Below are 17,314 nucleotides of genomic sequence, written 5' to 3'. Positions count from 1 at the left end.
TGAACAAGTACATGTAGATATACCAACAATCTTCAAATATATGTTAGCATATGTAATTTTGTTAAAGGGACAGTTTAGAAAACAAATAATGTTTTGCATTATTCTAAAAGTCAATTTTGTAATATCAATGATATCAAAGGTTTCTCACCAATTAATCATTTGTCTGTGTTTATTTTAATTTGCTAGCTAAACCTATGAGGTTCGTGTGCTCATTTCTTAGAGCTTGAAGAGTGCATGTAATCATTATACAATTTGAACACTAGAGGGCATTTGGATAGCATTTGTATATGTAAAACCTTGTGCTCATACAGCATATTATTTACCATGTATTGATCATTGATATCTAAAATGTTGTTATGTCAGAACAACAAATAAGTGGTCATTTTTCATAGTCATAGATACAAGGGTAAGCACATAAGTCACACGTATTTCTCCATGTTTTGTTGTTTCCAACTTGATAATGCGTAATACAGTGTTTTCTTTGTAATCAATAATTTTCTGACTGTCCCTTTAAGCTGTGTTATTGACATTCAAACAGTAATATGCCATCATGGATAATTGTAATGGTAATTTTGTTTGCGATTCGGGAAACAGTTTGGACATCACATCACAGAAAACAATCAATATCATGAACAAGGATAGGTATGTGATGATGTGGTTTTCACACACTTATAACCCACACTCTGCAAACAATCTGCCTCCATGGACCCGGTCACATAGAAGTAGATTATATACAGAGTGTGGTCCACAAGTGTATGAAAACCACATCATCACATACCTATCCATTACACATTAAATAAAAAAAACATTAAACATGAAAACAAATACTTACTTCCTCTTCCTTCCCCTCTTCCCACGGGGCTGAGGCTCTGGGAGGGGCAACTGCCGACTCTGACGAGTTCTCCTTGGAGATGTTGTGGGAAGAGTGGAAGGAAGAGTACTGGGACGACCAAGGTGAGGAGGAGAAGATGGCTGAGGAGGAGAAGATGGCTGAGGAGGAGGAGATGGCTCTGCAGGAGGAGATGGCCCGGCAGGAGAAGATGGCCCAGCAGCAGGAGGCCCAGCAGCAGGAGGCGGACCAGGAGGCAGACCAGCATGCGCCTCCCGGAAAAAATTAAACATTTTTTGGTGTAGATTAATGATTCTGTTTTGCCCTTCTTCTATTCTATTAAGTATGTTTATTATTTGGTTTTGGCCATCAATTATTTGGTTTTGGCCTTCAAGAATTCGAGTTCGGCCTTCTATATTTTGTATCCGGGAGTTACGCATCTGGTCTATGTAGTCTAGCAGAACCCGCACCTCCGCTATTTCCTGTTGTTGTGCTTGGCGGGGTACCCGTGCACGGCGGGGTGCCCGTGCACGGCGGGGTGCGGGTCCTTGAGGGGCCTCTGGTTCCGCGGCCTCCTCCTCTGCTTCCGGGGCCTCTTCATCTGCTTCCGTGCCCTCTTCGTCACGGGGGCCTCTTCCCTCCGAAGTGGAAATTTCTCCCCACCACTCTCATCCCGGGGAGATGGAGGAGGCTGTATTTGTTGTGCTGCCTCCTCCCCAGACTCTGTATATTTGAAAAAATAAAAAATGTATATATTAGCATATTTCCAAATCAAGCTTTAAATGACTTAGCTTACGATACAATTACAAATGCAGAATCATTAATCCACTTTGAAATCTAACAATCAATACGATTTCCGCATTTTCTAAACCGTGTTTGTGATATCTCTGGTCAATCTGAATGTTTTGTTTGTTTTCAGTCTGTTTAAATGCACACCTAACCTATAGCCTAGATACTGATGTAACCGCAAAGTAATTGTGAATGCGTGTAAACAGCGTAATAGCATTAATCTGATCCTTAAAGGGACATGAAACCCAATGTTTTTTTGTTTTTTTTTTAATATTCTTTTTATTGAAGACAAAGAAAAAGCAATAAGGTTACATGCATGTTATCACGAAGCCATATAAACATGAGAATATACAGGAATGTAAAATTATACATAAGCTAGATCTGTAGGAATGTTTATAATACACAAACTTGCCAATGAAATGTATTCAAAATTCTCAAAGTAAGTAAAATATAAACAATAGTTATGGCACATATTTCACAATGTGTAAATAGCGAATGGTCTTCATGTGTCTTCCTTATTTTTTTTTTATAACACAGCAAAACAAGTTTTTGTAATATATAAGTAGTGTGATGAGATTAAAAATACTAAACTTAAAACTTGTAACTCAATTTGTAAGTGAAGCTTATTCCTATTAAGAACTGTAGTTAGTAAGGTGTGTAATGAAACTATGATATAGTGTACTAGATTTTCCTACCCCTACTAAAACATGGTAAGACCCTCTTGGGCCTGGTGTAGAGAAACATTATAGGGGCAGGAGTTGATATTTGGGGTAGATATACAATATGTAAGGTGCGGCATGGACAAGAGAAGCCACGTAGATAACCCTCCTAGCCTAGGAGGTATATTAGGATATGGGGGGGGGGGGGGGGACGTGGTCAGTTGAGCCATGGATACATAAAACAAACAAGCTATAATGAGACAAGACGGCATAGCTGAAGTAAAAATTTTGTGAGCTCCTTTAGTACTAGAGGGTGCACAAAAAAGGAGAGAAAAGGGCTGGTTCTTGTCGAGTTCTCTTAATCTGGTATAATAGGGCCTAGCTGGCTATTAACCTTGGTGCATAGTGTGGGAAGGGGGGATACAACTAGTTGTAGCAGTGCAGGACTAGCCTGCACCAATAACACTATGAGAACCATTGAGGAGAGAGGAGGGTAGTAACATGAGTGAGATGAGCAAACTAGTAACTGTATTAGTTATAAACCACCCATTTTCCACACCACCTATTAATCAAAGAGTAGGAAAACATGATAAATTGCACGTGAAATTGCACTTGTCACACAAGTTATTAACATGAGGAATTTAAACATGAAGGAACAGGCTATGTAAATAAGATATAAAAAGAAATGTTACGCTGTTTAAACTAATAGTGAGATGCGAATGTCAAAGTGTATATATGAGAGGGGGGCGCCAAATAAGAGTATAGAAATGGTTATTGGCATTGTGAGAGCAGCAAAAGTGTTATCGCCAGCTAGATAGAGCCTGAACATTATACGTAGCCGTATCAGTTATGACTTAAACATCTAAAGGTTCGATGGTGACCATGGAAATAATACCTAGCTGTGAAAATTGTACGTGTAAAGTAAGCCTTCTCAAAGCTCTTAACAGGATCAATAGGGCAAAGGTTCCAGGTCTATGGAGGTTGATGTGGTGGTGCCGTGCAAGAAAACAAGAGATAGAATAGTCTTATATGTGCCTTGCTCCCTTATAAATGTATAGCTGCGTACACAGGTCTGCATTAACTTTAGAGAGTGGTAAAATTATAAATAGGTGGTGTAACAGTTGTTAGGGGCTGAAGAATGACATATCTGTTATTATTTTTAAGACTGATTAAGCCAGAGGTCTAAATGTGAGCATATCAATTCTGCATTTCTACAATGCAATTGCCTGGGGTCCCAACTCCTGGGTACGGGCCCTATACCCAGCAGGGGCCCAGGCATGATGTGACAGTAGAGTACTAGGTATTCACTCTTCAGGTATATTAATGTTAGTCTCTTAGCAGTGTAAGGATATGCTTGCTACATCGTAGATTAGGAAAGGTTGGCAGCATGCCATATAGTGTGTGAATAGTAAGACCTGGCTTATCCTAACAAATAATTCTTTGTACTGAGGGGAACAGCCTCTACAAATTTAACAAGTTATCGTGGGCTGAAGTCTCTTCATGTCTCTTACAAGTGCACTGGTTAATATACTATAGGGTAGGGCCCTTTATATCAATAAAGCAATACATTGCATGATACATAATACAGGATGCAATACAGACTGAGCTGTCTAGGTAGTACAAAACTAAAGGCATTTAAAATAGCTAATCAGTAATATATCAGGGCATCAAGTCCGATGCTGGTAGTCTTTTAAATCTAATAAGTCCATTTTAGATAACTATAAGGAATGTCAGTTTTCCTATACACTCTTACTGGCAGACCTAGTAAAAGGTATTCTCTACCCCACACCAGACCGGATGGTTGAAGACACTTCAAGGGCTTGCTGTGGCAACCTATTCCATTCTATTTCGGTCAAGGCATAAAGCTCACTAGTTAGAGCTAGATGTACGGTCAGGTAGCGGAACACTTCATTATGTCCAGAGCTCTTGGGTTTCTCAAGGACCCCCTCCAGGGTATGTAAGTAAAAGAATCTTGCGCCGCTCCTCAGACTGACTACAAGTGCCGCTCTAGGGTCACAACCAGCGCCAGGGAAGCCAGGTTTCCTAATAACGCTAGGGAAGCAGGAACTTCGACTGACCAGTAACTCCCCTTGCTGAGCCTGATTTTGCCAAGTCGACAGTGCGGCATAAGGTATTACCCCTTTCTCAGCCGTGCACAAAAGAGCAGCGTACTGTCTATTTCCACCCGGTTGCCGCAAGCCATTGCTCTGGAAAACCTGGGAGGCAGATATGTGGGTATGAGGGTGTTCGATTGAATTCTGACTCAGGTATGCTTTTATCAGCTGGAAGGAGGCCTCGATACAGCCCAAAGCAATTGACTCCCAATCTTCTATGGCCGCCATTTTCTAACTCGGACACAGCAATATCGCAGTTGAGATAACTTCTAGGGCTACTACGGTAGCTTGTTGTAGTGTTCTGGGGATTAATACCGGTTCACCCTGTGGTCCGTATGAACTGGAAGTTTTATAGTGGCTGTTTTCTGTCCTTCTTCAGCTGCTCCTATAGGCTGTATGACCATGTTCCTCTCGCATGTTGATATAAAGAGTTAATGCAGAGTATAGGTGCCCAGTCCTAGTTAGCAAGATATATTATGTAGACATCTTATAGCAATTCTCAGCAGAGTGGCAATATCTCATGGTAAACTGAGTTTTTACCACAAATATTGGACTTAAGAGCCAGAGCTCTTGTAACATGCGTCCTCCATCTTAGGCAGTTGGCTCCGCCCCCCTGAAACCCAATGTTTTATCTTTCATGATTTAGAAGCATACATTTATAATCAACTTTCTAATGTACTTTTCTTATCTAATTATCTTCATTCTCTGGATATTCTTTGCTGAAAAGCATATCTAAATATGCTTAGAAGATGCTGATTGTTAGCTGAATATAGCTGCCTCCTGTGATTGGTTCACCGTGTGCATGGCTATTTCTTCATTTAAATATATCTCAAGAATGATTCGAATTAGGTAATATAAGTACATTTGAATGTTTTGTCAAATTGTATTCGCTACCTTAATCATGAAAGTAAAGGTTTGCGTATAGTGTCCCTTGAAATACATTCGTATGTGAATTTATTCTTAAATGAGCTTACCGTCAGATGAGAATGGCAGGTTCCCGGTATCAATTCCTCCGATACCGACTACATCCACCTCGGAGATGCTGGGCAGCAACATTTCCTCCCATCGGCAGTACTCGATTTCCAGGGCAGGGCCGCCACCGGTTCCTACGGAATGTCGGGCCTCCAGGCTTAACTTTTTCTTGAGATCCATCTTACAGTCCCGGTAGCGATGTTTTATAGAGTCCATATCTCTGTTCCGGCCACCCACTGCATTGACTGCATTCCTCATCTCATGCCAGAGCTTCCTCTTCTCAGTCGGGGTGGTCTTCTGGTGCTGCAGCCTCCTATACCTGGCCATATAGGCCTCTACGAGGGCCTCCTTCTCCTCCATCGAAAACCTCGCCTCCCTAGTCGCCTTGGCCTTCCCCTGTGACGATGCCCTCTGTTTCCCGGACTGTGAAGCCCTACTCTGTCCGCCACTGGGCCCAGCCACTTGTTCATCTTGAACCAAGTGGCTGGGTCCACCCACCGCTTCCACCCCCGCTTACTGCCCCCCTTCCTGCCCTGTTCCTCTCCCCCTCCCTCTCCTCCCCCCTCTACCTCTCCCCTGCCTGCCCTCCATCTGTTCCCTAAACTAAACCCCAAATAATCAAACAAAAAGTGAGTGTGATGAAATGAAAGGGGGTCAAAATAAAGAACTAAAAAGACAAAATAAGTGCTGAAAGTGTGAGAGGGATCTAAAAAACAAAGAGGGTAAGGAGGATTTAAATAAACCAAAAGAAGAAGAAGACTAAAAGGAGGATATGTAAACTAAATGTAACTAGGGGATGGGTATGGGATGGGTATGGGGTATGGGATAAGAGTAAATGGGATGAAAGGGAATGGGACTACAGGGAATGGGGTATGGAGTGTAGTATGAGGGGGTATGGGGTATGGAGTGTATGTAGTGTTATTGATAAGTGTATGTATATATTGAATGTGTTTGCGTGTAAATGTGTTAAGTGTACAGAAAAATCACTCGCTCGCTAACTCACACTAATACTAATTCTCACTAACTCACACTACTACTAATTCTCACTAACTCACACTCCCACTAACTCTCAATAACTCACAGTAGCACTAACTCACGCTCCCACTAACTGACTCTCTCACACTACCACTAACTCTCACTAACAACTCCCACTACCACTAACTCACTCACTCACGCTCCCACTAACTGACTCTCTCCCACTCCCACTAACTCCCACTAACTCACTCACGATAACACTAACAACTGACTCTCTCACACTAACACTAACTCACTCACAATAATGCACAAACTCTCTAATCTTAAACCTCCAATCTCCAAAGACCCACCAGCAACACAGTCAAAGAAGCCATGCTTGTGTGGTGCTTATATACCCTGTGTAAATGTTTAATGATGTACCAATTTCCGTTGTAAATTGTGTTCAGGTGTGCTTTATTAGCAATTAATATTAGTGCAATGTGTATTAGTTGTGTGAATTTGCGCATGCTCATTTGAAGTTAGTATTTGTGGAATGTGTAGAATGCGATGATGTCATAGTGCTCGTTTTCTATAACATTGTCCAATAGTATTATGTTTAAATGTGAATTTGCGATGGTGTGTTATTAGTGAAGTGTTGTATATGTATGTTTGTCCTAATATATAGTGATATTGAATGCGATTATTTTGCTAGTGTATGTATATATTTTTTATTCCTTGTTGTTATTTAGCGTATTTCCGCATCTTAAAGTATATGCGTATTCCCTGTATTAAATTTTAATAAAAATCCCCCCGCTTGTGAATGTGTAATGCTTGTGTGCTTTGTTGAGTGATTGTTGTTGTGACATTTGCGGCGTGTTATTGTTGTGCATGATGTGGTATGCGTCATATGACCGAGCTGTGCGTATTTCTCGCGAGATCGAGTGTTAGGTGAAAAAAGCTATTTATTTTGCTTTTCCATTGATCTCTATGGGAGACTGTCTAACGCGGGCAGGATTCCGCGTGTGAAATACACGCGTTAGGAGCATCGTTAGATGGTCTTTTTTAAACTCTAAATACCGGAGTCAAACAATGCCGTGCGTTAGACATAAACCACGCGTAGCGTTAGCAGCCCATCTACCGCCAAACTCCAAATCTAGCCGTTAATGACTACAACGGGGAAAAAAAAAAAAAACAGAAAATGTGAAAAGGTAGAGCAACTTAAAGGACATTATAAAGTTTCTTGAGAGTGCTGGACATGTCTTTTTTTTTTCTTTCTCTAGAGAATTTTGGGAGGGAAACCCATTTCCTGGACTGAGTATATATACTTTTCGATGTCCAACACGTTCCTCGTTATGATCTGTATTTTCTTTCGCCTAGATTTAGAGTTTTGCGTTAGCCGTCAAAACCAGCGTTAGGGGCTCCTAACGCTGGTTTTGGGCTACCGCTGGTATTTAGTCGTGTAGGTAAGGGTCTAACGCTCACTTTCCAGCCGCGACTTTTCAATACCGCAGATCCACCTACGCCATTTGCGTATCCTATCTTTTCAATTGGATCTTCCTAACGCCGGTATTTAGAGTCTTGGCTGGAGTGAGCGTTAGAACTCTAACGACAAAACTCCAGCCGCAGAGAAAAGCCAGGAGTTAAGAGCTTTTTGGGCTAACGCCGGTTCATAAAGCTCTTAACTACTGTGCTCTAAAGTACTCTAACACCCATAAACTACCTATGTACCCCTAAACCGAGGTCCCCCCACATCGCCGCCACTCTAATAAAATTTTTTAACCCCTAATCTACCGACCACACACCGCCGCAACCTACGTTATCCCTATGTACCCCTAATCTGCTGCCCCTAACACCGCCGACCCCTATATTATATTTTTTAACCCCTAATCTACCCCCCCCCAACGTCGCCGCCACCTACCTACAATTATTAACCCCTAATCTGCCGACCAGACCTCACCACTACTATAATAAAGTTATTAACTCCTAATCCGCCTCACTCCCGCCTCAAAAACCCTATAATAAATAGTATTAACCCCGTAATCTTCCCTCACTAACATCGCCGACACCTAACTTCAATTATTAAACCCTAATCTGCCGACCGGACCTCGCCGTTACTCTAATAAATGGATTAACCCCTAAAGCTAAGTCTAACCCTAACACTAACACCCCCCTAAGTTAAATATAATTTTTATCTAACGAAATAAATTATTTATTATTAAATAAATTATTCCTATTTAAAGCTAAATACTTACCTGTAAAATAAACCCTAATATAGCTACAATATAAATAATAATTATATTGTAGCTATTTTAGGATTAATATTTATTTTACAGGCAACTTTGTATTTATTTTAACTAGGTACAATAGCTATTAAATAGTTATTAACTATTTAATAGCTACCTAGTGTATGTGGGTGGTGGGTTGTAATATTGGGGGGGGGGGTATTGTATGTTTTTTTTTACAGGCAAAAGAGCTGTTTTCTTTGGGGCCCCGCAAAAGGCCCTTTTAAGGGCTGGTAAGGTAAAAGAGCTTTTCTATTTGTATTTTAGAATAGGGTAGGGCATTTTTTTATTTTGGGGGGCTTTGTTATTTTATTAGGGGGCTTAGAGTAGGTGTAATTAGCTTAAAATTGTTGTAATATTTTTATAATGTTTGTAAATTATTTTTTTATTTTTTGTAACTTAGTTCTTTTTTTATTTTTTGTACTTTAGTTAGTTTATTTAATTGTTAAGTTTAATTGTAGATAATTGTAGGTATTTTATTTAATGAATTTATTGATAGTGTAGTGTTAGGTTTAATTGTAACTTAGGTTAGGATTTATTTTACAGGTAATTTTGTAATTATTTTAACTAGGTAGCTATTAAATAGTTATTAACTATTTAATAGCTATTGTACCTAGTTAAAATAAATACAAAGTTGCCTGTAAAATAAATATTAATCCTAAAATAGCTACAATATAATTATTATTTATATTGTAGCTATATTAGGGTTTATTTTACAGGTAAGTATTTAGCTTTAAATAGGATTAATTTATTTAATAATAAATAATTTATTTCGTTAGATAAAAATTATATTTAACTTAGGGGGGTGTTATTGTTAGGGTTAGACTTAGCTTTAGGGGTTAATACATTTATTAGAGTAGCGGCGAGGTCCGGTCAGCAGATTAGGGGTTAATAATTGAAGTTAGGTGTCTGCGATGTTAGGGAGGGCAGATTAGGGGTTAATACTATTTATTATAGGGTTTTTGAGGCGGGAGTGAGGCGGATTAGGGGTTAATAACTTTATTATAGTAGCGTTGATGTCCGGTCGACAGATTAGGGGTTAATAATTGTAGGTCGGTGGCGGCGACGTTGGGGGGGGGATTAGGGGTTAATAATTATAATATAGGGGTCGGCGGTGTTAGGGGCAGCAGATTAGGGGTACATAGGGATAATGTAGGTTGCGGAGGTGTACGGAGCGGCAGATTAGGGGTTAATAATAAAATGCAGGGGTCAGCGATAGCGGGGGCGGCATATTAGGGGTTAATAAGTGTAAGGTTAGGGGTGTTTAGACTCGGGGTACATGTTAGGGTGTTAGGTGCAGACTTAGTAAGTGTTTCCCCATAGGAAACAATGGGGCTGCGTTAGGAGCTGAACGCTGCTTTTTTGCATTGTTTCCTATGGGGGAATCGTGCACGAGCACGTTTTTGAAGCTGGCTGCGTCCGTAAGCACCGCTGGTATTGAGAGTTGCAGTGGTGGTAAATATGCCTCTACGCTCCCTTTTTGGAGCCTAACGCAGCCATTCTGTGAACTCTAAATACCAGCGGTATTTAAAAGGTGCGGGGGGAAAAAAGCACGCGTAGCTAACGCACCCCTTCTAACGCAAAACTCTAAATCTAGCCGTTAGTCTGTAAACATGCCAATATTGTAACCAAGCTTGAACTGTATGTAAGTTAATACCTTTCATGGTTATACTTTAATAAAGCTCTTTTCAAAAAAAAAAAAAAAAAAATCAGGAAACAGGTCATAGTTACTGTACGCTGGAAGTAATTAAAATGTCCTGTTTATTTAATTAGTTATTGCAGTTCTTCAGAATTGTGAAAACCTATGATCCTGCACTAAAATAAATAATGCCAATTATCATGTTACAAATATCTGAAAATATTGCATTCGTCTGTCACTACTGCAAAATAAAAATAGCTATTTTGCAAATGTAAATAATAATGTAATCATAACATACTCTAATGCAGTTTAAAGTATTTTATTGCTGCAAAAGTGCTTGTCCATAACTATGTATTTAACTACTGCAAGTGTGTTAAACACATAGTTAAAGTTCAGTGAATAGTTGAAATACAACACTGTTCCTAAATAGGAAACATCGGATGAGCCAATCAGGAACAGAATACAGTAGCCACCAATCATCAGCCATACCCCAGAACCAGCGTGGCAACAGCTCAACAGTAGAAAATTAAAAGGATGCTAAAGTATATTTTTTCTGCAGCTTATGTTTTTCATTGTAGGGCACAAACTATGTCTAACTTAGCCTATTTTTATTTCTTTCCCCCAAATTTGATACCAATGACAGAGGCAATTTTTTGTAGTGTTTGGTTCTGATATGCCTCGCTGCCTGCCAGTACCACTATGACATAAAATTGGGCAATTGAGGGTGTAAAGAAATATCACCCAGGGGGTATAAAAAAACCTGTTTACATAGCATTTTGATTAAGGAGGCTGAGGCACACAGAATAGAAAAAATATGGTTTATTGACCTTTCAACTGTGTGTTTAATCATTTAGCAGTGCTTAAACACATAGTTACACAAAAATATTTATTCAATAATAAGACGCTCTAATGCTTGCCAACAATTTTTTTTCTGTTCCACCTTAAGGAAGCATGGCCAAATTAGTTACCTCTAATTTACTGGGTATTCCATGTAATATTATGCCATAAAACATTTGTTATATAAAAAACATTTTTTTACTGATAGGCATTAACAGCGAGATAAATTTGTCTATTAGTTTAAAATGATTCCCTTTAGTGGTTTACCTTTTGGGATAACAGAGAAAGTTACAGTTGTTTTCCTCAATAGAATATTGTTAATATCCTTAGTGAATCTAGAAATTTAAATTTTTACCAAATTTATTTTATTATTATGATCTGTGGGGTGACAGTAGAGCGCTGGTACAAAGGAGATACCACACACTTACAGAATGAGAAGATCCTTCGTTCTTCTCAGTGTTATTTAAGTGAAAAGGGGAATGGGGTAAGTGCGCTAAAAAAGCTAAAGGTATCAGAATAAAGTTTAGTTTTCCTAAATGATAGTATTACATTAATATTTATTTATTTTAACATTTTTTTTTTAACATTTTTTTTTAACATAGCTAAACATAAACACTTCATCAAAATATTAATGTAATACTAATGATCATTAAGGAAAACTAAACTTTGTTCTGATACCTTTAGCTTTTTTAGCGCACTTACCCCATTCCCCTTTTCACTTATTTTATTATTATGCCTGTAACAACAGATGTTTTTCTTCATTGATGTTTTTCTTCATTGCTGGTGACATCTCTCCTAATCCTGGTCCCCCACAACTTCCTAGCCTTGCACACCCATGTGTGCCTTTCAATAGACTTCAAAAACAAAACTCTGGTTACCTTAATCTCATTCCTCTTGCATCTAAAGCCTCCACCCCCTTCACTTGTGCACTCTGAAACTCTCGCTCTGTTTGCAGCAAGCTCACTTTTATCCATGACCTCTTTATCTCCCACTCTCTCAATCTTCTGGCTCTCACAGAAACCTGTCTCTCTCCCCAAGACACAGCTTCCGCCGCTGCACTGTCACATGGGGGTCTTCACTTCAGCCACACTCCTAGGTCTGATAATAGACAAGGAGGTGGTGTTGGTATTTTACTTTCCTCTTGTTGCGCCTTACAACAAATACTGCACTTCTCTTCCCTCACATTTTCTTCATTTGAATCACACACAATTTGCTTATTCTCTCCCCTCTCTATACGCGTTGCAGTCATATACCACCCCCCTGGCTCATCAACTCAATTTCTAGATCACTTTGCTGCCTGGCTACCTTATTTCCTTTCCTCAGGCACCCCTGCCCTCATTCTTGGCGACTTCAACCTTCCTGTTGACAACCCTACTGCCTCCTCTGCAAAACAACTTCTGCAACTCACTTCCTCTTTCGGCCTGTCTCAATGGACTGACTCTCCAACTCACAGAGAAGATCACTCCCTTGATCTGATTTTCAGCTATCTCAAACTTCACAAACTCCCCTTTTCCTCTTTCGGACCATCATCTCCTCACTTGTAACATCACATTCCTCCCTACAACTCTCCCTCCTTCTACCCCTCACACCAAACTTCACAGAAGCATGAAGTCATTAGATCAGAAACAGCTCGCTAGCTCTCTCGAACCTCTCCTCTCTTCCATCCCCTCCTTTTCCTGCCCTGATTAATCTAACTGCCACTATAATTCCACCCTTACATCGGTCCTTGACAATTTGGCCCCACCTACCATAGCTCGGAAATCATACATTCATCTTCAGCCCTGGCATACTACTCTGACACATTACCTACGCAGATGTTCCTGTACTGCTGAGCAACACTGGAGAAAATCTTGGAGTTCAGCTGACTTTCTTCACTACAAGGTCATCTTGAACTCTTACTATTCTGCCCTTAATCTATATAAGCAGCATTACTTTGTCACTCTTATCTCTACTCTTTCTTCAAAGCCAAAACATCTGTTCTCCACGTTCAATACTCTTCTCCGCCTACCCCCACCTTCTACTACAACTTCTCTCTCAGCTCAAGATTTTGCCAGCTACTTCAATAACAAAATAAACTCCATCAGAAATGAAATCAGCTCTCAACATGCTACTGTCTCAAACCCCCTCAAAACCCAACTATCATCAAAAACCCACATAGCCATAAATTTATCTCTTTTGCCCCTGTTACAGAGGATGAAGTTTCTGCCCTTATACTATCCTCACTACCTCTCCCCTCAACCCCATCTACTCACAGCTACTCCCCTCCCTCTCTTCTATGCTTACCCCTATACTCACACACATCTTCAACCTCTCCCTCAGCACTGGTATATTTCCCTCATTTCTTAAATACGCACTGGTCACACCTATCCTCAAAAAACCTTCTCTCGACCCAACCTCCCCATCCAACTACCACCCTTTTTCCCTACTCCCTCTTGCTTTGAAGCTTCTTGAAAAGCTAGTATATGTACGTCTATCCCATTTCCTTACACTAAACTCCCTTCTTGACCCACTGCAATCTGGATTTCGCCCCCAACAACTCTACAGATAAAGCAATTGTTAAGGTTACCAACGACCTACTTACAGCAAAATCCAAAGGCCACTTCTCTCTGCTTATCCTCCTTGATCTGTCTGCAGCCTTTGATACTGTCAACCACCCTCTTTTGCTCCAAACCCTCCAATCCTTCAGCATTTCCGACATAGCTCTCTTGTTGTACTCTTCTTATCTGTCTAACCATACCTTTAGTGTAGCCTTCTCTGGGGCATCCTCTGCCCCGTTACCACTTTCTGTTGGGGAACCGCAAGGCTCTGTCCTTGGTCCCCTTCTCTTCTCAATCTACACATCATCTTTAGGTTCCTTAATAAAGTCCCATGGGTTTCAATACCCTTTGTATGCCAATGGCACCCAAATCTACCTCTCTGCACCAGACCTATCTTCTTCCTTGAAAACACGTGTCACTAACTGTATTTCTCATATCTCATCTTGGATGTCCTCTCACTATCTTAAGCTAAATCTCTCCAAAACTGAGCTCCTTATTCCCCCCCCCCCCCACTTAAAAAATCTCCCTCCCCAACTTCTCTATAACTATTGATAATTCCATCATTACCCCTACCCCACATGCTCGATGTCTTGGGGTCACACTTTACTCAGATCTTTCTTTCACTCCTCACATTCAGTCGTTGGCTGAAGCCTGCCACTTCCACTTTAAAAACATTTCTAAAATTAGACATTTCCTTTCACAAGACTCAACTAAGATTCTAATCTCTCATCCTTTCCCACCTCAATTACTGCAACTCCATCCTCTCTGGTCTCCCTAGCTGCCGCATAGCTCCTTTACAATCCATAATGAATGCCTCTGCCAGGCTCATCTTCCTTACACATCACTCTTTATCTGCTGCACCTCTCTGCCAATCCCTTCACTGGCTTCCTCTTGCCTCCAGGCTAAAACACAAAATTCTCACTCTGACATACAAAACCCTCAACTGCACTGCTCCCCTCCTACATCTCAGACCTTGTCTCCAGATACTCTCCCTCCCGACCCCTTCACTCTGCCCACAATCTCCTACTCTCCTCCTCTCTTGTTACCTCCTCACATTTCCGTTTACAAGACTTCTGCAGACTGGCTCCAATTTTGTGGAACTCTCTGCCTCGCTCCACAAGACTCTCATCTAGTTTTGAAAGCTTCAAGTGCTCCCTAAAGACTGTACTATTCAGGGATGCATACAACCTACACTAACCTTTCCTAACTCCACTGCTATCACATTGAACCCCTTAGCATGTAAGCCTATGATCCCAGCTGTTTGTAGATCACCCGTATAAGAGCCAATTACAACAGTGCAACTCTCGGCAGGGTCCTCTACCTATTTGACCCCCTATAAATGTTACCTTGTATATTGCCTATGTTTATAGCGAGGCAGAATCTGTTGGCGCTCTACAAATACCTAATAATAATAATAATATAAACACATAAATATTTATGTATACAAAAAAAATTGAAATATTAATGTTTTATGTGGGGTTTGCGCGATTTGGGTGCAGTGTTTTTTCCCCACTTTTTTGCTCCATTGAAGTCTATGGGGGAATCCGTTAACATGGTCACGATATTCAAACTCTGGCTTTTTGTTCATGTTGGGTTAGCGCGTGAGTGAAAACTTTTTACTTTCAACTTGTAATACTTGCGCAAACCCAAAGCATAGAAAAAGGTTACTTCTAGCGGAATTAACACGCGAGTAGGAGCGATAAATAGAGCTCCCCTCATAATCTAGCCCAGAATGAGGTGGTTGATTTCTTCGGAAATGGATACTCTCTCCTTCTTATTGACCATTGAAGAGCCAACTCTTAGGGACTTCTGCCTTTTGAGCATCCTTACCAAGTTAGTGATAAGTATGAGGTTGCAAATTATCACAGAAATTATCGATACAAGCAGAGAGCCTTCTCCACTAGATAATCCTATAGACTAGGGGAATCAGAATATGATAATAACATTATTGCAATCAAATTAGGTTTCCCAGAATTCTTCAGGAATCTATCCACTTTTCCTGATCGCTCAAACTAGACAATTCTCAATTCTCTTTATTGAGAAGAGAATTATCATGCGCTGGTATTGCAAAGTAGAGCACTACTATGATTGCACGGAAGAGATTTTTGCGCTCCTCTTGTAATCTAGCCCTATATTCACAGCATTGATGGTTAAAACACCAATCATTATAAGTATACTATTACATAATATATTTCAATAGAAGCATGAAACTGATATTGTTACACTTCTCTGCTTAAAGTGATTGTAAAGTTGAATGATTTAAAACTCAGTATATTAAAATACTCATAAAAACAATGAGCACTTTAGGTCATTAAGCTTTACAATATTTACCTTTTTGTTACTGTAAACACACTGACGATCCTCCGCCTGCATCTCCTTCAGTATTGAGCAGACCGACAATGAATCTGGCTGCCTCCAATCCTCAAATCCTCCTGCCCCCTTTGGCGTCCAGCTTGTGAGGCACACAACGATTGGAGGAAGCCGGATTGTCATTGATATGCTAAATACTGAAGAAGATGCTGGTGGAGGGTCGGCGGTAAGTTTACAGTAACAAAAGGTAAGTATTTTTAAAAAGAAGCGTAATTGTAAAGTTTAATGACTTAAAGTGCCAATGTTTGTAATAGGGATTTTAAATACTAAGGTTTAATTAAATCATAGTATTATGTGTTTATTTTCACAACAGTGTTTTGATTATATGTTTAGCAGAAGATGCTAAACACTACGGGGTGGATTTACCATTGTGTGGACGGACATGACCCGCAGTAGCGATAATGTCCGCCACACATCGATAAATGCCGACAGCATATGCTGTCTGCATTTATCATTGCACAAGCAGTTCTGGTGAACTGCTTGTGCAATACCACCCCCTGCAGATTTGCGGTCAATCGGCCACTATCAGGGGGTGTCAATCAACCCGATCGTATGTGATTGGGCTGATTGCTGTACGCCGCCTCTTAAAGGGACATAATACTCATATGCTAAATCAGTTGAAACTGATGCAGTATAACTGTAAAAAGCTGACAGGAAAATATCACTTGAGCATCTCTATGTAAAAAACAAAGATATTTTACCTCACAATTTCCTCAGCTCAGCAGAGTAAGTTCTGTGTAAAAAGTTATACTCAGCTGCTGCCCAGCTGCAGGTAAAAAAAAAAATGAACTGCAGCCAATCAGCATCAACAGTGCTGAGGTCATGAACTCTTTTACTGTGATCTCATGAGATTTCACTTAACTCTCATGAGATTTCATAGTAAGCTTCCTTAAACTGAATAGGGAAATAAGATGAGTGTTCACAAAGCTCACTCCCTTAGCTGTCCCGGGACAGATATACTGATTTGCTGCTTAGAAGTCCTTTGCAATGGAGAAACTGAGAAACTTTTTTACATAGAGATGTTCAGGTGATATTTTCTAGTCAGCTTTTTACAGCTATGCTGCATCACTTTCAAGTGTTTCAACATTTGGGTATCATAGCCCTTTAACTCCTGTTTCCGGCGAGCCTGAAACAGGGGTATACGGCCCCATTTGATAAATGGGACCCCATATTTTCATTCTAATACAACATTGGCTATGTAAGATCCTTTGCAGCATTGTCAATGATAATGGATGTTGCATTACCTTAGATGATTATTTAATATAAAGGATGAAGTAGCCAATTTATTTGTTATTTAAATGTATTTGTTTACTTAAAGTGACATAAAACGCA

The 17,314-nt window shown here is 40.1% G+C and overlaps 1 long non-coding RNA gene across 1 annotated transcript in view; it reads right to left on the bottom strand.

Moving 5' to 3' along the window:
- Window positions 1-1,494: 1,494 nt before the first annotated feature.
- Window positions 1,495-17,314, bottom strand: part of LOC128652639 (uncharacterized) — a 266,148-nt gene continuing 250,328 nt past the window's right edge. The window contains exon 3 of the long non-coding RNA XR_008401297.1: window positions 1,495-1,552. This is a non-coding gene — a long non-coding RNA (uncharacterized LOC128652639). The remainder of the gene's footprint in view (window positions 1,553-17,314) is intronic.

Source organism: Bombina bombina, chromosome 1 (assembly GCF_027579735.1).
Source record: "Bombina bombina isolate aBomBom1 chromosome 1, aBomBom1.pri, whole genome shotgun sequence".
NCBI classification, from domain to species: domain Eukaryota; kingdom Metazoa; phylum Chordata; class Amphibia; order Anura; family Bombinatoridae; genus Bombina; species Bombina bombina.
Note: the sequence above shows the minus strand (reverse complement) of the source record. Positions and strands in the feature narration are given on the sequence as shown.